At 51.1% G+C, this 23,577-nt stretch overlaps 1 protein-coding gene across 1 annotated transcript in view; it reads left to right on the top strand.

Moving 5' to 3' along the window:
- Nucleotides 1-23,577, top strand: part of ABL1 (ABL proto-oncogene 1, non-receptor tyrosine kinase) — a 108,179-nt gene that overhangs the window by 52,757 nt on the left and 31,845 nt on the right. The gene's annotated exons all lie outside the window — the stretch shown is intronic.

Raw genomic sequence — 23,577 nt, 5'->3', positions numbered from 1 at the left:
AGGATCAGTACAGGATAAGTAATGTATGTACACAGTGACTCCAGCAGCAGAATAGTGAGTGCAGCTCTGGGGTATAATACAGGATGTAACTCAGGGTCAGTGCAGGATAAGTAATGTATGTACACAGTGACTCCAGCAGCAGAATAGTGAGTGCAGCTCTGGAGTATAATACAGGATGTAACTCAGGATCAGTACAGATAAGTAATGTATGTACACAGTGACTCCACCAGCAGAATAGTGAGTGCAGCTCTGGAGTATAATATAGGATGTAACTCAGGAGCAGTGCAGGATAAGTAATGTATGTACACAGTGACTCCAGCAGCAGAATAGTGAGTGCAGCTCTGGAGTATAATACAGGCTGTAACTCAGGATCAGTACAGGATATGTAATGTATGTACACAGTGACTCCACCAGCAGAATAGTGAGTGCAGCTCTGGAGTATAATACAGGATGTAATTCACAGTGGGTTTCCATCATGATGTCCGGCCCTTTACCTAACTAAATAGTGCTGCATGCCTCTCTGTTGCTTCTGCCGCCGAGGAGCCTCCTGACGGGACTTCTTCCTGGATGTGCAGCAGACCTCGGTAATCTGTATGTGCGGGGCGGTCCGGCTGGGGTCGTTGATGACCTTTTGCGGTCGGCGGCGTTTCTTACTCGCTGCGGTTAGCGATCTGCATTGGATATAGCGAGTAATGATCCCCAACGTACAGCTCACATAGAGCCGCTCGGCTCCCGCTGCTGCTATGACTCCAGATGTCGGGGGTGATTATTGTGATTTGACCTCCTGCGCGCGTTTATTCCCCTGAAACAATTACGCGCTCATCGTCCTGTCACCTCGCCGCTTCCAGGCCGCCGTGAATATGGCGTCGCCCTCATTAAAGCTGCCTGCGCATTCAGATAGCGTTGCATAATTTACATCAATGACCAGCAACAAGCTCTCCTCTTAAATTAACTTGAAGAATGGAAAGGCTGATTATTATCACCGCCGGCTGCCTCGTGCCCGCCGCCGCCGCCGCCGCGCCACAACTTGGGATTAAATAAGAATGAGCAGTAACCATTTCATTTATTATTTGTGATGTTCCCGGATCCGGCCGCGCCATTCTACCACTTAGCGTTTATTCGGCTAATTTTAGAGCCCCCCAGTGAGCGTTCGCGCGTCTATTAATGGAGACGCCGCTTATTTATGTTTTCGTGTCCGAGAAATTATGAATTAAAGTCAATAAAGCGCAGTTTATATGAAGCCGGAGGCGCGGGGCGGCGTAATACTCTTAAAGGAACAGCCGCTCGGAATAGTGAAGAGGCCTCGAAGCTGGGCAACCCCTTTAAGGGCTGCGGTTTATAAGCCGCATTCGTCACATACCGCCTTACGCCTGTACGTTTTTTGTGTTTGCCGCAGTCTGATCCAGAATATCTGATAATCCGGCCTCTAGTTGGTCTGGTTGATTAATAAACTAGGCACCTAAACGGGCCCGGCAGGGGGTGGGGGGCTGCAGCAACGGCGTCCATGCTGGAATTATGGCGAGGCAGGCCTTCGTTTTTTGGAGGGGCTGAGAGTTCACCAAGTCTAGTCTGCAACAATGGATGCCCAGATCTGCGTAGGAGCTGTGTACACAATACGGATGGATAGTTTTACTTACCACTTTAGGACCGCCGACCGCATATAAACGCCCTGCAGTCCTGAAGGGGGTGTGGAGCCGGTGGTTGCGAGCCGAGTCCGCTGTTTGTCGCAGTCAGCTCTGATCGCTGCAGTTAACTATTTAGGTGCCGTGGTCAATGCTGACCGCTCGTCTAAACAATCAGCGGGTGGGCAGGACCCTTCTGATTCCACAGTACAATTCATGGCGGCCATGCTAGCCCATCAAGCCCTGCCAAATGCAACATCAGAAATAACTAGATACCGTAATACTGTAGTATTGCAGTATATAGTACTAGTGATCCAATGACCACAAGGTTTAAGATGCCTGCGGAGAGTAAATAAATGGCGCAACTGCAAATTTTTCTGGACATTATAAAGTATATTGCGTATATCGGGCGGTCCTCAGGACCGGTGAGGGATAGCTGGTCAGGGGGGTTCCAGCGCTGATTAGCCAATGTCTGGCCCGCCGTCGGCGCAGTTAGCGCTGTCCGTGTTGCAGCCAGCCGGTTTGGTATTTCATTGAGTTCAGTTGTTTCTGTGCCTGCAATACCAAACAGGACCACTACAATTTGGACAGCACTGTCATCAGGCCCAGTGATCTGCAGATGGGTGGGGATCCTGAGCGTCGTTCCCCAGCCAATCTACTATTGATTCCCTATCCTGAGGACCGCTCATCAACAGTAAAGGTCTGGAAACCCCTTTTAAATCACCTCCACCAAAATGGCCGCTGCACTCGTTTAACTAATGCACATTATACACTGGTAGTCTGAGACGCTTCACACTGATCTGTCATTGGGCAGTGCTGATCATGTGAGCAACGCTGGCCAATGACAGAGCAGGTATAGTGCATCGGTAGGCTATGGTAGTGTAAGACCATGGCGGTCACCTTAGAAGTGGCAGATCTGCAGGACGGCGGGTGGATGGAATTGTCCCAGAACTGAACCGCCCCTTTAAGAGATTTTTCAAAGTTGATGTATTTTTTAATAAAAAATTATAAAGAATTTATTACAAAAGTCGTTAAGTAGATTTAAAGGGAACCCGTCACTAATACAATGTAATCCATGATGAACCTTTAACAGCGCTGCTAATGAGATCTCCTTATCGCTAATTGGTCTTGTAAGACCGGCTACCCTTACTATCGGCCTGCGACGGTCTCCCATGTTGCATTAAAATAAGTTGAAGAGAATCAGCCTGTTGCCCCAGCGCCGCACGGGCGCCCCTGGTCTGGATTGGCACGCATACTCCGGAAACAGCAGAGCGGCGAGCGGGTACAGTCATCAGCCTCATTGAAATGAATAGAGTGCTGACCGGCGCTCTGTTCACCAGTGATGAAAAGAGGGGGGTACAGGGTCTCCATTCTCAGGATCACTGGGGGGCTCAGCGGTGAGACCCCCACCGATCAGTAAGTTATCCACTGTCCTGTGGATAGGAGATAACCTGCAATTCTCATACAGCCCCTCAGGATAGGTCATCAGTAGTCAATCACTGGCGGGGATCCAGAGCGGCGGACGCCTGCTAATCAGCTAATTCCTGCCAGCGCTGGAAGCTTATAGCGCTGTTTGTATTGCAGTGGCCCAGTTTGGTACTGCAGGCCATTATATTCAGTGGTAGCTGTACCTGCAATACCAAACCGCGCGGCTTGGCACCGTCTGTATCTGACTGCTTCCGATGCGGTCTGCATTAACGATGGTGCTGGGAATCAGCTGACCGGCGGAGATCTGGAGCGGCGGCCCCGGACAATTAACTGTTTAAAGGGGTTGTCCAAACTGACAATAAAGTGACTGTTCTCTTCTAAAAGCAGTGCCACACCTGTCCATGGTTACAACTGGGATTACAGCTGCATTCAGGTGGAAGGCCTGAACTGTAATACCACCTGTGCACAAGTGTGGCGCTGTTTTTTTTTTTTCCCGCCATCATAAGACTTCCCTTAATGTGCAAAGTACCACCCAGCGTGGATGAGGGAGGGTCCTCGGCGGTCCCTTCTAATGCCCTCACCTACAGGTGGCAGTGCGGTCGGACGGTACCACCATGCACACAAACGGGGTTTCAGCGCTCTGCATTTCGCATGTAAATCCGCCCGTGTGAATGAGGCCCCAGACTGCGATCGCACGCAGCGGAAAATCTGTGTGAAGGTACGCAGCGATCTGTATTTTGGTGCGGATGTTTCGGCATTAATTCCGCTACGTGTGAGCGAACGCTAAATGTTACTCTTTACCGTAAACATCGCGGCTGCCGTAGCGCCTCACAGAGGATGCTGGAATCAAACGAGAGGAGAAATGCGCGAGGTTCGTCAGCGTCCAATGCAGACTGTACCGTATCAGAAACTGCCGGCGGGCGCTCAGAAAAGACATGATCCAAATCGTTTCTCTGTTTTCCACTGGATGTAGCCTGCAGTGTAAAGAATGGAGGGTTTCATTCTGGTTGTCATGACTACTTCCAGAGTTGTTGCATCATTTTATCTAGTGTACATGCAGAGGGGCGCGATACAAGCTTTACCCCTCACCCCTCCCTAATTCCTCTCCCCTGGTTGGTCTCTTTTTCAACCATACCACGTAGCTGGACAAGAGCCGGACCGGTATATACCGTATACAGACACATATTACATGATTACAGTCCCCCATTCTTTACACTGCAGGCTGCATGCTGAGGACTGATAGCTAGTGCTAAATAGAGGAAGACTGATAATAGTTATGCATTTCAACTCACGCAACCAGCCAAGGAAAAAAACAAGAACATACATATATATATATCCACTCATTGTCAGGTGGAACTTTTGTAACGTTGTTATAAGTGATTACATATCAGAGCAAAATCCTCATTTATTGCGGAGAACCGACCCCGTGTAAGGAGGATCTAGTACCCTGTTGTACCGCCTCTAGCTTGGATACAAGATGTGATATGGGTGAGCCTGCAGGCTCTAGTACCCTGTTGTACTGCCTCTAGCTTGGATACAAGATGTGATACAGGCTGGCATGGAGGCTCTAGTACCCTGTTGTACCGCCTCTAGCTTGGATACAAGATGTGATACAGGCGGGCATGGAGGCTCTAGTACCCTGTTGTACCACCTCTAGCTTGGATACAAGATGTGATACGGGGGGCATGGAGGCTCTAGTACCCTGTTGTACCGCCTCTAGCTTGGATACAAGATGTGATATGGGTGGGCATTGAGGCTCTAGTACCCTGTTGTACCGCCTCTAGCTTGGATACAAGATGTGATATGGGTGGGCATGGAGGCTCTAGTACCCTGTTGTACCGCCTCTAGCTTGGATACAAGATGTGATATGGGTGGGCATTGAGGCTCTAGTACCCTGTTGTACCGCCTCTAGCTTGGATACAAGATCTGATATGGGCAGGCATGGAGGCTCTAGTACCCTGTTGTACCGCCTCTAGCTTGGATACAAGATGTGATATAGTCGGACATGAAGGCTCTAGTACCCTGTTGTACCACCTCTAGCTTGGATACAAGATGTGATATGGGCGGGCATGAAGGCTCTAGTACCCTGTTGTACCGCCTCTAGCTTGGATACAAGATGTGATATAGTCGGGCATGAAGGCTCTAGTACCCTGTTGTACCACCTCTAGCTTGGATACAAGATGTGATACGGGCAGGCATGGAGGCTCTAGTACCCTGTTGTACCACCTCTATCTTGGATACAAGATGTGATACGGTGGGCATGGAGGCTCTAGTACCTTGTTGTACCGCCTCTAGCTTGGATACAAGATGTGATACAGGCGGGCATGGAGGCTCTAGTACCCTATTGCACCACCTCTAGCTTGGATACAAGATGTGATATGGGCGGGCATGAAGGCTCTAGTACCCTGTTGTACCACCTCTAGCTTGGATACAAGATGTGATATGGGCGGGCATGAAGGCTCTAGTACCCTGTTGTACCACCTCTAGCTTGGATACAGGATGTGATACGGGCAGGCATGGAGGCTCTAGTACCCTATTGTACCGCCTCTAGCTTGGATACAAGATGTGATACAGATGGGCATGAAGGCTCTAGTATCCTGTTGTACCACCTCTAGCTTGGATACAAGATGTGATACAGGCGGGCATGGAGGCTCTAGTAACCTGTTGTACCGCCTCTAGCTTGGATACAAGATGTGATACAGGCGGGCATGGAGGCTCTAGTACCCTGTTGTACCACCTCTAGCTTGGATACAAGATGTGATACGGGGGGCATGGAGGCTCTAGTACCCTGTTGTACCACCTCTAGCTTGGATACAAGATGTGATACAGACAGGCATGAAGGCTCTAGTACCCTGTTGTACCGCCTCTAGCTTGGATACAAGATGTGATACGGGGGGCTTGGAGGCTCTAGTACCCTGTTGTACCGCCTCTAGCTTGGATACAAGATGTGATATGGGTGGGCATGGAGGCTCTAGTACCCTGTTGTACTGCCTCTAGCTTGGATACAAGATTTGATACAGGCTGGCATGGAGGCTCTAGTACCCTGTTGTACCGCCTCTAGCTTGGATACAAGATGTGATACAGGCGGGCATGGAGGCTCTAGTACCCTGTTGTACCACCTCTAGCTTGGATACAAGATGTGATACGGGGGGGCATGGAGGCTCTAGTACCCTGTTGTACCGCCTCTAGCTTGGATACAAGATGTGATATGGGTGGGCATGGAGGCTCTAGTACCCTGTTGTACCGCCTCTAGCTTGGATACAAGATGTGATATGGGTGGGCATTGAGGCTCTAGTACCCTGTTGTACCGCCTCTAGCTTGGATACAAGATCTGATATGGGCAGGCATGGAGGCTCTAGTACCCTGTTGTACCGCCTCTAGCTTGGATACAAGATGTGATATAGTCGGACATGAAGGCTCTAGTACCCTGTTGTACCACCTCTAGCTTGGATACAAGATGTGATATGGGCGGGCATGAAGGCTCTAGTACCCTGTTGTACCGCCTCTAGCTTGGATACAAGATGTGATATAGTCGGGCATGAAGGCTCTAGTACCCTGTTGTACCACCTCTAGCTTGGATACAAGATGTGATACGGGCAGGCATGGAGGCTCTAGTACCCTGTTGTACCACCTCTATCTTGGATACAAGATGTGATACGGTGGGCATGGAGGCTCTAGTACCTTGTTGTACCGCCTCTAGCTTGGATACAAGATGTGATACAGGCGGGCATGGAGGCTCTAGTACCCTATTGCACCACCTCTAGCTTGGATACAAGATGTGATATGGGCGGGCATGAAGGCTCTAGTACCCTGTTGTACCACCTCTAGCTTGGATACAAGATGTGATATGGGCGGGCATGAAGGCTCTAGTACCCTGTTGTACCACCTCTAGCTTGGATACAGGATGTGATACGGGCAGGCATGGAGGCTCTAGTACCCTATTGTACCGCCTCTAGCTTGGATACAAGATGTGATACAGATGGGCATGAAGGCTCTAGTATCCTGTTGTACCACCTCTAGCTTGGATACAAGATGTGATACAGGCGGGCATGGAGGCTCTAGTAACCTGTTGTACCGCCTCTAGCTTGGATACAAGATGTGATACAGGCGGGCATGGAGGCTCTAGTACCCTGTTGTACCACCTCTAGCTTGGATACAAGATGTGATACGGGGGGCATGGAGGCTCTAGTACCCTGTTGTACCACCTCTAGCTTGGATACAAGATGTGATACAGACAGGCATGAAGGCTCTAGTACCCTGTTGTACCGCCTCTAGCTTGGATACAAGATGTGATACGGGGGGCTTGGAGGCTCTAGTACCCTGTTGTATCGCCTCTAGCTTGGATACAAGATGTGATACGGGCAGGCATGGAGGCTCTAGTACCCTGTTGTACCGCCTCTAGCTTGGATACAAGATGTGATACAGGCGGGCATGGAGGCTCTAGTACCCTGTTGTACCACCTCTAGCTTGGATACAAGATGTGATACGGGGGGCATGGAGGCTCTAGTACCCTGTTGTACCACCTCTAGCTTGGATACAAGATCTGATATGGGTGGGCATGGAGGCTCTAGTACCCTGTTGTACCGCCTCTAGCTTGGATACAAGATGTGATATAGTCGGGCATGAAGGCTCTAGTACCCTGTTGTACCACCTCTAGCTTGGATACAAGATGTGATATGGGCGGGCATGAAGGCTCTAGTACCCTGTTGTACCACCTCTAGCTTGGATACAAGATGTGATACGGATGGGCTTGGAGGCTCTAGTACCCTGTTGTACCACCTCTAGCTTGGATACAAGATGTGATACGGATGGGCATGGAGGCTCTAGTACCCTGCTGTACCGCCTCTAGCTTGGATACAAGATGTGATATGGGCGGGCATGGAGGCTCTAGTACCCTGTTGTACCGCCTCTAGCTTGGATACAAGATGTGATACGGGGGGCATGGAGGCTCTAGTACCCTGTTGTACCACCTCTAGCTTGGATACAAGATGTGATACGGGCGGGCATGGAAGTTCTAGTACCCTGATGTACCACCTGTAGCTTAGATACAAGATGTGATACAGATGGGCATGGAGGCTCTAGTACCCTGATGTACCACCTGTAGCTTAGATACAAGATGTGATACAGGTGAGCATGGAGGCTCTAGTACCCTGTTGTGCTGCCTCTAGCTTGAATACAAGATGTGATACAGGTGGGCATGGAGGCTCTAGTACCCTGTTGTACCACCTCTAGCTTGGATACAAGATGTGATACGGTGGGCATGGAGGCTCTAGTACCCTGTTGTACCGCCTCTAGCTTGGATACAAGATGTGATATGGAGGGCATGGAGGCTCTAGTACCCTGTTGTACCGCCTCTAGCTTGGATACAAGATGTGATACGGGCAGGCATGGAGGCTCTAGTACCCTGTTGTACCGCCTCTAGCTTGGATACAAGATGTGATACGGTGGGCATGGAGGCTCTAATACCCTGTTGTATCGCCTCTAGCTTGGATACAAGATGTGATACGGGCAGGCATGGAGGCTCTAGTACCCTGTTGTGCTGCCTCTAGCTTGGATACAAGATGTGATACGGGCAGGCATGGAGGCTCTAGTACCCTGTTGTGCTGCCTCTAGCTTGGATACAAGATGTGATACGGGCAGGCATGGAGGCTCTAGTACCCTGTTGTACCGCCTCTAGCTTGGATACAAGATGTGATACGGTGGGCATGGAGGCTCTAGTACCCTGTTGTACCGCCTCTAGCTTGGATACAAGATGTGATACGGTGGGCATGGAGGCTCTAATACCCTGTTGTATCGCCTCTAGCTTGGATACAAGATGTGATACGGGCAGGCATGGAGGCTCTAGTACCCTCTTGTGCTGCCTCTAGCTTGGATACCACATGAAATGGGTGCCTTGAGAACAAATGTTCTTTAACTAAAGGCCTGAAAAAGGCTCTAACAGACATTGGGGTGTAACACCTCCTAACAGTCTGGTCAGAACGGCTGGTGGGGGACAATTCATCGATACGACCATCCAGCTTCTCCCATCCCAATAATGCGCCCCCTCTGGTAATGTGGTGAAATCTCTTCTCTGCGTCGTAGAGGCATCTAGCGGTCAACAAGCTCTACAAGCGGAAGAAGAGGTCACTACACACAAGGAGCCGCCGAGAGCCTCTTATAGGCCGGGGGGGGGGCACTTTTAGGGCCTCCGGTGACAAGACTATTCATCTAATCACCACAACTCTCATCATTTACAGATCTGCTGAGATGGAGCCGCATGCCGGGTATTGCAGTAAACCTAACCTCTTCTCGGGGCCGGAGGGTTTTCTCTTTGGATAGTATATCATGACTGAGAGATGATGTGCGGCTGCTGTGAAGCTGCCGCCGACTGTTCTGCCACCCTGTGTGCCCTGAGGTTGCCCCTGGAGCCGGATGCAGACGGCATCGTTGAAGATTATCCGGAATCGCATCCTTAGGGTAAACATTGTGGTTGCAGCGTACTCGGCGGAACGTATAGAGATCTTTGCTGAATTATTTCTGCTTTATCACAATGTTGACAGGTCGCAGGCTGTTCGCACGCAGCACGGCCGGCTGCTTGCGGCAGCACATTTGGACCGGCAGCGTTTGCTCAGTCAGCAGATTTCGCTTCCATTTTGCAGGCAAATAACTCAGCGGTCAGATAGGATTGTTAGCAGCCCGGAGCCCGCAGAGCCGCTGAATAATGGATACATGGTAGAGAATCGCTCCCATCATCCCTGACCCCAGGAGCTCACAATCTAATCTCACAATGTATCACTCCCATCATCCCTGACCCCAGGAGCTCACAATCTAATCTCACACACAATGTATCACTCCCATCATCCCTGACCCCAGGAGCACACAATCTAATCTCACAATGTATCACTCCCATCATCCCTGACCCCAGGAGCTCACAATCTAATCTCACACACAATGTATCACTCCCATCATCCCTGACCCCAGGAGCTCACTATCTAATCTCACACACAATGTATCATTCCCATCATCCCTGACCCCAGGAGCTCACAATCTAATCTCACAATGTATCACTCCCATCATCCCTGACCCCAGGAGCTCACAATCTAATCTCACAATGTATCACTCCCATTATCCCTGACCTCAGGAGCTCACAATCTAATCTCACACACAATGTATCACTCCCATCATCCCTGACCCCAGGAGCTCACAATGTATCACTCCCATCATCCCTTACCCCAGGAGCTCACAATCTAATCTCACAATGTATCACTCCCATCATCCCTGACCCCAGGAGCTCACAATCTAATCTCACAATGTATCACTCCCATCATCCATGACCCCAGGAGCTCACAATCTAATCTCACACAATGTATCACTCCCATCATCTCTGACCCCAGGAGCTCACAATCTAATCTCACAATGTATCACTCCCATCATCCCTGACCCCAGGAGCTCACAATCTAATCTCCCTATCACACACAATGTATCACTCCCATCATCCCTGACCCCAGGAGCTCACAATCTAATCTCACAATGTATCACTCCCATCATCCCTGACCCCAGGAGCTCACAATCTAATCTCCCTATCACACACAATGTATCACTCCCATCATCCCTGACCCCAAGAGCTCACAATCTAATCTCCCTATCACACAATGTATCACTCCCATCATCTCTGACCCCAGGAGCTCACAATCTAATCTCACACAATGTATCACTTCCATCATCCCTGACCCCAAGAGCTCACAATCTAATCTCCCCACCACACACAATGTATCACTCCCATCATCCCTGACCCCAGGAGCTCACAATCTAATCTCTGCATCACACACAATGTATCACTCCCATCATCCCTGACCCCAGGAGCTCACAATCTAATCTCACACAATGTATCACTCCCATCATCTCTGACCCCAGGAGCTCACAATCTAATCTCACACACAATGTGTCACTGCCATCCTCCCTGACCCCAGGAGCTCACAATCTAATCTCACAATGTATCACTCCCATCATCCCTGACCCCAGGAGCTCACAATCTAATCTCACACACAATGCATCTCTCCTATCATCCCTGACCCCAGGAGCTCACAATCTAATCTCCCTATCTCACACAGTGTATCACTCCCATCATCCCTGACCCCAGGAGCTCACAATCTAACTTGTAAACACCAGAAGCCAAGTGTTGCTGCTGTACCACAGTGCAGTAGGTTCGTCTTCTGGCCGCTCGTCTCCGGTTTCACTAAGGACGTTGCGCACATTAAAATCATGAGGCGCGTCAGCAATTAGTGGAGACATCGCCATGTTTTACTGTATCCGTGTCTCAATTAGTCACCGACCGGGCGTAAAGAGAGATGGATTAAGCCTCTCGCCATGAAGTGCCGGGGACGTGAGCGGCGTGGAGCGGCCAGCAGGGGGGGCTTTTCATCCGCTGATACAATCCTTGTATTCTGCTACATTTAATTCTTCACCTGCTTGAAGATTTCTGCTTGCTGTCAGTGAATGAAAATGTCTATTGCTTATACCAAATATATAAAAGCTTGTCCTCCTCACACCGGTTACTAATCACATACTCCAGTCACATCCAGAGCTGCAGGCAGGCAGCACTGGATTGATTCTGCGCTCAGCTTCATGTGATGATGGTCGTTCCACTACATCTCCCACAATGCATTGCAGCAGCTGCCATGTACCAGCCGGATATAAGATTCTGCCGCCTGGGAGCTAACAGAATACCAGCAGGGTTGTCTGCGCAGCTCTGGATGTGACTGGAGTAGAAGGCGCACTGCAGTGTCTATAAAACAGATAAGTGATTGACTCGCAGTCCGAGGAGCCGCTCATCTTCTGCTAGTATCCTGCTTCCCAGAAGCCTTTGCACTTGGCGGTTCGCTCAGTACAGATTGCTAAGCCAGAGACGTGAAACCAGTAGCGATAAAACCCTGATCCGGCGAAGCCGCGTCCAGCACGGGCGATTACCCTCTATAGCGCGGCAGCCTGGTTATTAATGGCGCGGAACGCATATAAACCTGCCGGTCGCATCCTTCTCCCTCAATTACAAGGATCCTCGGCCCATTCCTCAGTGAGTACACCGAGACGCCACGCTCGCCTTAACCCACTATTACTGCCGCGAATGTCAGCGCCGAGCGTCCGCGGCAGATGGATGGATGGCGTCACCGCGTCCTCCAAGGAAATGGCTTAAAGGGCGATTCCTTCCAAGGCGGAGTCCTTCTCTTCCGATGATCCGTGGTTGCGTCCGGTCCGGATGATGAGCGGCGGCAGGAGGGGACACCCAGCTTTTCCGTACACCTGAGCGGCAGTTCTGTTGGGATAGCGGTATGGTGCGTCACTGCGAGCTCTAAAGACGGATTCACTCCCGCGATTTTAACGTCTGAGTTCAGTGGGTCCGTGAAACGGGGAGATTTCTGAAGACCGCCATCCCATCCGCCCATCCTAACATTATGCTTGTCGCGCACCCTGTGCCTAATATATGAAGGGGATCGTGGCGCTCACACCGAAGCCTACGCCAGCTAGACAAGTCACGCCCCCATGCCCCCCCCTTTTTAGGAAGGGTGTCTATGAGTGATATATTAATCAAAAAGTCACAGTTTTAGTGCCAGCGAGGTTAGCGCCAAATTTGAGAACTTTTTTACACCTAAAACCAAATAAGTCGTTGGGACGCACTCCTATGGCGTCCGTGGCGCCCCGTTTTTGGCTATGCAGCCGTTGACCTCACGTAGGACGCCCGGTGCGGTTTATTTACACTTGTGTGTTGACGCAAAAATCAGTTTTTTACTGATGGAAACGGCGTTCGGCCGTGTGACTAGAGCTTAACCCCTTCATGCCCCACGCTATACATCTGCGTCACGTGGGGTTTGTATGGAGTAGGATTGGGAGCTGATCCCACCCATGTACGGTGGGTGCCGGCTGTGTTGGACAGATGGCACCCGCCCGCAGTGTTACGTCTGAGCACGGCATTAAATGCCTTTCCCGTGTCCCAATAAACCTCCATTATTCACTATTCTTCACCCGCATGGCGGACAACGTCGGAAGAAATACGACAGTGTTAGAACTTTCCGGTCACTCTGTTACGGTCAGGCCGGTTTCACACCAGCTTATTACAGTCAGTTTTTGCACTTTTAGGCCTCATTCAGAAAATCGTGTTTTTTGCGCGCCTATGTGCGCAAACCCCGCTATATGCATGAGCAGAAAACGCTCGAACAGGCAACGTTTGATATGCGCAGCCGCTCCGGGAAGGTCCTCTCATCACTGTGACATCGCTGTCAAAGTGTTCAGTGATAAAGGGTCTGCAGGGGTCTCCTTGTCAGTCGTCTTCCGGCTTTCTGATTGGCTGAGTGTTGTGACCAATCAGAGACAGCGCTCAGCCATTGAATGACAGCTGAGCGCTGCCTCTGATTGGTCACTGCGCTCAGCCAATCGGAGGAAGGGAAATTTCAATCCCTGGCCCCCAGAATACAGATGAAGACGGCTGGGGAGAAGAGCCGGACAGTTTGTAGGTGAGGTGATGCTCCCATAGGAGTCAATGGGAGCTCTGGCCAAACGCGCAGCTGTGTCCTATCATTTTTAGGTGGGCGCTGTTTTGCGCATAAGAACACTTCTATAGGAACTCATTGGTTTTTTTAGAAGCTTGCATCAGCGTGCGCAAAACACGCCTTATTAGGAACGAGTGTCCCGACTTCCCGAAATCACAGCGGCGGCGATCTCTGTGGGTTTGGGTCAGCAGAGGCGCAGTCGGGCCAGGCCGCTCGTAAAAAATTGGCCATGTGGCTATAACTGTGACAAACAAAACGGCAGTCCGCGTCTACAACGGACAAGACCGCGACGCGCAAGGGGGCTCAGGAGTTCATATGCCGATTTAGCACTTCCACGGTCCGCATATAAAGATGGCGGCACACGATATTCTGGTACAATATGCGGACAAGATTCGCCCTTTCACATCAGCGGGGAGATGAAAAAAGGTGCATGTAGACGCCATCCGCGCTCCGCTCGTATTTCACGGACCCGTCGTGTGTCGTACAGAAGTCGAAAATGGACCTATGGAACACGTGGGGCTGGAAAACATCCTTTTTGCGGATGTTTTAATCCGCACGTTAGTTTGGCGTTCGTAAGCTTTCATTGCAGAAGATCCGTGACAGCAGAGTCACAACCGCGTTACAGCGGTAATGGCGGCCATATTGGATATAACCCTTTAACCAGCGTACAGGACTGTTTAACCCTTAACCACGTACGGTATGCGCAGCCGCCATTACTGTTGGCACCCAGCTTTCCCAGACCTCTTGAGTAGCAGATTTGGCTGCGGTGCAGCCTCGCCGCTCGGCTGCACCGCGACGCCACTCATTATCCTATAGTTAGCATTAATCTGCAGTGAGATTGGCGCAGAGACGCGGCTGCGGATCTTTATCTCTTCATACTTGTCCTCGCCATTAAGCTGCTGGTAATTTCCATTCACACAGATGGCTGGAGCCGTCGCTCTAACGGCGCCGCTCGTCTGGGGTAACGTTACTGTAAGCGGCGAAATCTACGCCGTACGTAGATCCGATCCTGGTATTGTTGGTAGGTGCCCATCTCGCCATTCAGACCGGCAGCCGCGCCTCTCTAACTTCCAGTGCCAGCCATTACACGTGGGCATGGAAAGCGCCAATTACCTCGTCTCCAGGCGTCACAATCCACAGATTTACCGGCAATTACGCGCTGCATGGCGCTCTCTGGATTTCTATGGGCGTCCCGCAGGCGACCATTAGACGTTTTTTTTTCTTTTCGCCACGTCCATCGTCTCGTTCCTGACTTGTGTGGTATTACCGGTAATCCTTTTACTGCCCGCTATATCTAATGGGGTACAGGCGGCGACACCCTATTATTACACTAAGAAGCGCCGTTCCTGCGGGGAGCGAGGACAGATTAGCGTCTCGAGGAGCGTATCTGTCTCAGGATCCTGCTGGCTGGTAAATGACGGACAGGTGGAAGCAGTTAACGGAAATCTGCGCCACTAGGCTGGCGTAAGCGAGCCGCCCTGCGGAGAGTCTGTGCACGTTGACAGATGGGGGGGTAATTTGCAGAAGGAGTCGGGGTACGAGGGGTTAATGGCGTCAGGCAGCAGGCTACATCTGGCGCATCTGCCAGGCCTGGCCCCCGAGCGGTCATGGAATGAGTTAGACATTCCAGAAGACCATCCGCGTCCCCCTCCTCCTCCCCAACCATGACTTCATCGCCTGCATCCCCTATACAGCGAATACCAGAACGCTGCCTCATCCCCGACCCGGGCCGCAAGGTTCCCCTTGTCTGAACCGTCCGCGGCCTGCGGGGACCGCCGCGGGAGGACCTTCGTTAAGTGGAGTTTTAATTACACCAGAGGATTTTTAATCCGGCTCCACATTCGCGGCCACCAGGGAGCGGCGGAGACGCCGTACGAGGCGCCTGATTTAATTAAATGGGCCTTATTGCTGCAGTGCGGAGGAGCGGTGACTTTTAAAGGGCAGCACTCTCCGAAACGCGTGCAACGCCGCCAGAATCCGTGCAGGATCGAGGGAGAAGCGCCAACGTGATGCGCGCGCCGTGCGGAGTTAATGTCATACGATTTTATCTTGCAAAGCGCAATTGCGGTTTTGGTGTTTTCCCCCGTGCTCTCGCGATGCGTTTCGTGGGATGGACGCGTGTCTTCTCTGCACGTTTTCACGCTCAATCCCATGTCATTTCAATAAATCGCACAAAAATCGCGTCTCCACGCAAAATTGATGCACGTTTCTATTTTATATACCATAGAAAGTAATGGTCGACATTGCGCAAAAAATAGAAAAATCGCAGCGTGTCCCTTACCGCAGCGCGGCGGCGGCGAGAGAGAAATCGCCCATTGTGAATAAGGGGTTCTGTTAGTGAGTCTCGTGACGCACAGAACTCCCACCAGAATATCGGCAGTGTGGATTCGGCCTGTGGATGCTTTCCCCTGGGCTTTGGGTTTTTTGGGGGGAGGTAGTGGGGGGGGGGGGGGGTTTGCCTGCGATTACGATGCATTTTGCGAGTAAAACTCATCGCTTTGCTGCGCCGGCGATTTTTACACGTGAGTATGACGTAAAAATCACTTCGCACGGACAGGAAAATCCCATTTATGTGCGAGTGCCTACTGTAGGGAGTAACGGGCGGTGCTCACACGGGAATCACTAATCAAATGTGCTTCGCTGTTCCGAGAGAAAAATCGCTCATGGGAATGAGCACAAGGTCTCGCCATGTCGCGGCGGGCACGAGGTCTCGCCATGTCGCGGCGGGCACGAGGTCTCGCCATGTCGCGGCGGGCGCGAGGTCTCGCCATGTCGCGGCGGGGATGATGTCTGCTCACCCACCAGATCGGGTCTCATCACTTCTGTAATGTGCTTGCATTAAAAATGTGGCTCTAACCCTGTAAATTGTGTTTAAAGTGGCGGCCACTAGGGGTCTCCCTCCCAACTTCTCTGCAATCCACTGTCTGTCCTTAGGCACAATGCTTCTGTAGTAACAAGGACACATAGGGGGAGGGCCTATCTTTACAGGGGCTTTAGGCTGAGAGATCGCCACATCTCTGCCCCTCCTGTGGAGGTCGGCGATGGGTAGGTGGGTGTGTATACACACATTATATTGGGTTCATTCACCATTTAGCCTGAATCATCCTGGGAAACAGAGGAGCTTGCATTCGGATACTGCCCTCTCCTGATTGGACCACAGAATGTGCAATGAGGCATGGGAAGTCAGGGCAAGGAAGTGTGTGACAGGGAAGTACTGGTCCAATTTTAGGCTACATACCCCTTCCTGATAGTGAATAGCAGGCAGAACAGCGGAAAAATGGGAAAGGCCACCTGAAAATCAGAACTTACAGATATGAAACAGGGTGCAAACAGCAGCAGATGAGAATGTGAGGAGAAAGGCACTGGTGTATCTTGTCTCCACCACAAAAATGGATGTAGACCTGTGATCATGCTGTGGGAGGTACAGGGTACACCCCCAGCTGCTGATTGGTAGGGCTGTGCGATGCCCTCCTGTCTTAGCTTCAAGCGGCTTCCCCACTGGCCTCTCTGCAGTAGGCGGCCCCGCTCTCTGTCTTGGCACAGTTGCCGGAGAGGAGACTGACAGCAGGCAGCAACTGGGAGCACAGAGCACCGGGGGGGAGCGTGGGTGCCTGGAGAGGAGACTGACAGCGAGCAGCAACCAGGAGCACAAAGCGCCAGAGGAGAGTGAGGGAGCGTGGGCGCCTGGTCACTGACAGCGGGAGGCAACCGGGAGCACAGAGCCCCGGCTAGAGTGAGGGCGGGAACGCGGGCACCTGCAGAGGAGACTGACAGCGGCGGCTGGGGAGGACACTAACAGCGTCAGGGCAGAGTGAGGGTGCGCGGCTCCGTCACATGGCACAGCGCGGGGGGGGGGGGGGGGGGGACACACACACAGTGACAGCGGGGCTGTCATTGGAGGATGATGGGTGGGGGGGAGAAGGGTGGGAGGAGCTGAGTGATAGCGGAGATGCGAGCGGGGACACCAGGGCATAGGGAGCCGATAGACAGTTGATTGCAGCTGACAGTCACAGCGGCCCAAGGCACACAGGCAGCGGGGTTTGGCATGGGAGACTCCCAGCAGCAGCGGGGTGACAGATCGGCATGGCAGATGGGAGGCGAGACACTGACCCTTCTTCAGCAGGGGAGATGGGAGCGCTGTTGTGGGCGGCAACAAGCCCTCCCATACAACTCAACCAGGCCAACCCACATCTACACTCCTCCTTCCGGTGGAGACAAGATACACCAGTACCGAGGAGAATCTGGTGGAGTTAAGAAAACTTGTTGAAAACTCTGGTATGCTTTAGAGTCGGGCAGTACATGGTTGGCTAAGGCCGCCCTCCATCTAAACTCATTGACTGGTGTCTGTACTGGGGGAGAACCCCCACCTATGACATCCATATGCCCTAATAGGATGTATTAACGGGGCATTTTCGTTGGTCTGCAGCTTTATAATGGACTTTGTTCTTCTATTCCTCACTGTTTGCAGGCTTTAATTGCTGATGGGAGCATTCTTAAAGGGATTGTCCTAGGCTAGAAAAACATGTCTGCTTTTTTCCATACACAGCGCCACCCTTGTCCATCGTGTTGTATCTGATATTGCAACTCAGTTCCCATTTACTTCAATGGAGTTGAGCTGCAATACCTCACATAACCCACGGACAAGGGTAGCGCTGTGCTTGGAAGAGAGCATCCACAGGCTGAAACTTGTTACAGTGTATCCAGTGTACTGGTGCATGTTACCTGCACTGATACACTGTAACAAGCCATCAGCATCGGAGAGCATTTTAGAGGATTGGATACATTGTAACAAACCCTCAGCTGTGAGAAGTACCAGATCAGGACGGGGTTCTAGCCTCTAGATGTTTCTATTCCCTGATAGTAAGTGATCTTGATAATTGGAGAGCTGCAGGACTTTCAGTGACTACAGGCTCCCACAAGAGGAGGGGGCACTTACTTTTCTCACTGCATGCTGCAGCAGATCAGTGCAGCTGTGCCATCCCGAAACCTCTGCGAGCATCATTAGGGTAGCGGGTATTACTGTACTGTAACCTGTGTTCAACTTCTCTTGCCGCTTCTCCCATGTGTCAGTCTTTACTGCCGTCCTGGAGTTGTATTCCTGAAGCCGCAGTGCACGGCGTTCATTAGTAACAGAGCTGTATATCTACGACTGCACTGGGGGCTTCTGGTCCTATTTAGTGGAGCCCCCCATGAGCCGCCGTCTTGCATCCCCGCTCCTCCTGCGTGACCCCATCATCTCCTCCAATCTGTTTCCAATCCTCCGGAGCGTTTCAGGACTCGGGAAACCTTTCCATTTATCACGTATAATTCGCGCTGAAGCGTCCATATGTCGCGTCTTGGCCGGCGCCGCTGATCGCTGCGCTGTGCGCTCTGTATTGGAACCAGGTGGACGCAGCTTCCCCGCTGTTGTAGAGATCAGGTGTGCGGGGGAGGGGAGGCCTGCGGGCGAATATCAGGACCGCGCCAGCAGACGACGATGGCGAATGAATGAGACGCCGGTCACTGGCGACCTTTTGGGGTTGATAAGTGTGTTGTTGTCGCCACGACGCACCTCAATCAGTATTTGTGCAGCACCTTCAGCTACTCTGAGGCCGCGATAACCTTTCAGAAATGTCTGTAATTAGCGGCGCTCCGTGACCATCGGTCGGGCCGGGAGGGGACAGCCCCTCAGCTACCGCTTACAATTCGCCAGCCAGCACTAATGGCGCTTCCTTGCAGTGCGGAGGAGGTTTTGGGTGCGCTTCAAATTAGTCCCTTAGGGACCGGCCTGTTTTATGCCTTAAGGACCAAACGATTTTCATCTTCGCCCTGGAAGAGCCGCGGCTCGCTGACAGTTGTATATATTACTGGCCGCACTCCGGGGGCGTATAATCGGCTTCTGAACTTCTATTATTTGGGGGGGGGGGGGGGGTGGAGATGGGACCCCCTCCCCTGAAGTTCCACCATTGTTGTTGGGTTTTGTCTTTACGGCGCTCCCTATTCGGTATAAATAACCTGGTAACCTTCCTATCTGATTGTTTTGGGGGGTTTTTAGGTATTTTATCCATTTTTTTTAAAAAAGGTTATATATTTTTTTTTAAACTGCGTTTTTTTTCTTTCGATTAAACTTTTTTGGAACTTTTTAAAAACTTTTATTAGACCCTGAAGGCTGCTTGATAATGCAATCCTACGATCACTAGGATCGTACACTGCATTACTTACGTACTGCACTCTACTAGAGGCCTTTGTCAGGCTTCCGGCTTCCATGAGAACCCATTGGTACCTTGTTGCAGGGTGCTGATGGGTAACTGAGCCCGCTTCCCCTGACGTCTGCTTACTTGCTGCAGTTGCTATTAATTGTTGCATGTAAGGGGTTAAACTGCCAGGATTTGAGGTTCCTCCACTATTGGCTGTGACAGCAGAAACCTGGCTGTCAGTAGGTTTAAAGCCCACTGGTGAGGTCAGTAAAAAAGGGGTATTGTGGTCACTAAGGGGTTAAAGGGTTTGACCGGGACTTTACTGTCGATGATCTCTCCTCATTCCGCTGCAACCAAACTTCTTCGCCAATGGAGGACGTACTTATACGCCCTTTAGGGTGAAGGGGTTAAATCCTTGTGAAGGGCGAGCCCTATATACAGTTGCCTGTGTCTAATATAGAAGAGCCCCCGAGCTTCGAAACGCGTTGCCTGTGCGCCGTATCTGTGCACCACAGTCCAGCATGGTTTCCACATCGACAATTGGCACGGCAGACCTTTTTTTCCGCGGCACGGACCATGCAGATTTCAGCATTTGATCGGTGACCGTAGCGCGGTGTGAATGGGGCGCGCGGACGCACGACTACACCCACGTACAGACGGGTTTCCCAATACTGTCGGGGGAACACTTCACAGTACATTTCAGTAATCAGAAATGGCGCAAACTATATCCAGTGCGACAAATTTGGGGTAATTGGGCGCGGTTATCTTTATGCCCCCTCCATATTGAATTGACACGAGTGAACATTAGCAGTTTGACCCCTCCCATTTACTAAAACTGTCGCAGAATGCAGACAAAAATGGCGCAGGGGCGCTTCATACGGTCGCACACTAGAACTTGCTGGCTCGTCGATCCAGTCGCCCCCGGGTCGTTCCATTGCTCTATCTGGGGACGCCGTTTCATTTTGATTTCTCATCTCCCATCTTTTACGGCGTAATCATGGATTCTGCAGTTTCGCCATCGACCAGCGCGAGCGAAAATGAGGTTAAAAGTTTAGAGTAAATTGCTTTTACCATAAAAACATCAGCTCTTCTAGCGACTCCGGCCGCCGCTCCACCGGGAAGAAGTCGATTTTTCCTGTTGTTTATGTGAAATAAATGTGCTTAATGGAGACGTGACGATCGGATTCACCTCATCACCCGCCATCCGTCAGCCGGCCGCTGGTCATTCTCTGGATCCGATGAGTCTAGTAATATATGATGCAGATTAGGGCCGTGGGGCGTGGGCACGTCACCTGCAATACGTCCAGTACATGTACAGTGCGAGCAAGACTGGATGCTCGTGGAATAGAGCAGAGAAACAGGAAGGCAGTACTATCTGTGCCCACATCATTTACAGGAAGGCAGTACTATCTGTGCCCACATTATTGACAGGGAGGCAATACTATCTGTGCCCACATCATTTACAGGAAGGCAGTACTATCTGTGCCCACATTATTTACAGGGTGGCAGTACTATATGTGCCCACATTATTTACAGGGAGGCAGCACTATCTGTGTGCCCACATCATTTACAGGGAGGCAGTACTATCTATACCTTCATCATTTACAGGGAGGCAGCACTATCTGTGTACCCACATCATTTACAGGGAGGCAGTACTATCTGTGCCCACATTATTGACAGGGAGGCAGTAATATCTGTGCCCACATTATTTACAGGGAGGCAGTACTATCTGTGCCCACATTATTTACAGGGAGATAGTACTATCTGTGCCCACATTATTTACAGGGAGGCAGTACTATCTGTGCCCACATTATTTACAGGGAGGCAGTACTATCTGTGCCCACATTATTTACAGGGAGGTAGTACTATCTGTGCCCACATTATTTACAGGGTGGTAGTACTATCTGTGCCCACATTATTTACAGGGAGACAGCACTATCTGTGCTCACATTATCTACAGGGAGACAGTACTATCTGTGCCCACATTATTTACAGGGAGACAGCACTATCTGTGCCCACATTATCTACAGGGAGGCAGTACTATCTGTGCCCACATCATTTACAGGAAGGCAGTACTATCTATACCTACATCATTTACAGGGAGGCAGTACTATCTGTGCCCACATCATTTACAGGGAGGCAGTACTATCTGTGCCCACATCATTTACAGGGAGGCAGTACTATCTGTGCCCACATCATTTACAGGGAGGCAGCACTATCTGTACGTACATTATTTTCATCTCCGTTGTAGGCTAAAGTTAGCCATACACATTAGATGTATATCGGTCGACCACCTAATGGACCTCCCAACTGCTCTCTGGTGGCAGATTTTCTTTTTCGGCACTAAGGATCGTGAAGATGGATCTCACTATGCCCCATCCTCTGGGGAGGTAAGGCGGAGAGGGAGGATGGAGGGGCCTGGTGGCAGCTTACTCCCACCTTGCTTCTCAGAACCCACACATGCCCTGCGTCCATGCGTATGGGGGGGGAGGGGGGGGGTATTTGGCGACTAGTATCTAATGTACGCGCGGCTATAGGGTGCGGTCAGACGGCGGAATCCAGCACAGCTTTTTCCAAGTGAATTCTGCCAATAAAGCCGTGGCCGCCATCTGCATCTGAGCCTGGAACCACACGCTGATTTAGCCATTTTCATTGGGCTTAAATGGCGCAGAATCTGCGTGAAGTCCCGGCGAGTCGCCCCTTTCTTTTTCTGCTTGCAGATTTAAAATTCATGTGCGTTAAAAAAAAATATGACACGCCGGCGCAGATTCGCATTGTAGTCGGAATGGGCTTGGATTCTGCGTCAGACGTCGCGGCAAAAATGTACCTTGTGCGCGTTCACTTATGCGTCATTTACACGGGCGTATCTGCAGTCAGCGGGGCTTCTGCCCACAGACGGATATTTGTATCGGGCGTCCGCACCGCGAATCCACAGCAAATAGCGACCATGGCAAGCTATGAGAAATCGATTCTTCTTACACTCTTGCGGAAAGCAAGTGCGGTTTCCGCAAGTGAAGGGAAAATCACAGCGAGCTCCATTTCTCCGCGGATTCAACGCGAACGGCTTCCATTCAAGTCAATGAAAGCCGTCCGATCTGCGGCCCTGACCCGCAATGACACGGGAAAAGCAGGAATTAAAAGAAAAAATCAGTATTGTGCAAATCCGACGGCGAGCCGCGCCGACCATCCACAGTACCGATGAAACCGTAAGTGTGGCGGTACGCACGGACGCCGCTGCTCCTCCTCATGTGATACGGAAACCCTACGGATTCACATTCGTATTCAGACGCGCGCTTTTGGTCCGTTTTATGTCAATGGGATCTCGTAAATACACGTAATACGTATTCGCTGCGTATTTATGCGTGAAATCGGTGCGATCGTCCTACATTTTTTCTGCGCATGAACCATGTGATGAATACGTGCGCAAAAAACCGTAATACCCCGTGAATACGCTCGGCGCCAGGCCATGAGAACACTGCGGATCTCATGAACCAGAACTGTGAATGAGCCCTACGCGTGGCACTTTGCACATCTGGAGGGTCACCGCTTTGAGGGCGCAGGCCTACACTGACACACTGCAGCAAAAGCCTGCTGTATAGGCAGCGCCAGATTTGTGTTTTAGGCTGCAGATGTTTCCATTCACTGACAGCAAGCAGTGCTCAAGTTCAAATAGAAATTTTCAAACTTTTTCCTATACAACGGTTAAGCTTTACTTACATAAAACCCGTAGCCCCGCCCCTTTAGACAAATATGAAGATTGTCGCCAGCGGCGAATCTGATAAACGCTGCGACTCCCAGAACGGAACCCCAAATGTTACGATCTATCGCTGC

The sequence above is a fragment of the Eleutherodactylus coqui genome, chromosome 10, assembly GCF_035609145.1.
Source record: "Eleutherodactylus coqui strain aEleCoq1 chromosome 10, aEleCoq1.hap1, whole genome shotgun sequence".
Lineage (NCBI taxonomy): Eukaryota > Metazoa > Chordata > Amphibia > Anura > Eleutherodactylidae > Eleutherodactylus > Eleutherodactylus coqui.
This window is presented reverse-complemented; position numbering and strand designations above follow the sequence as displayed.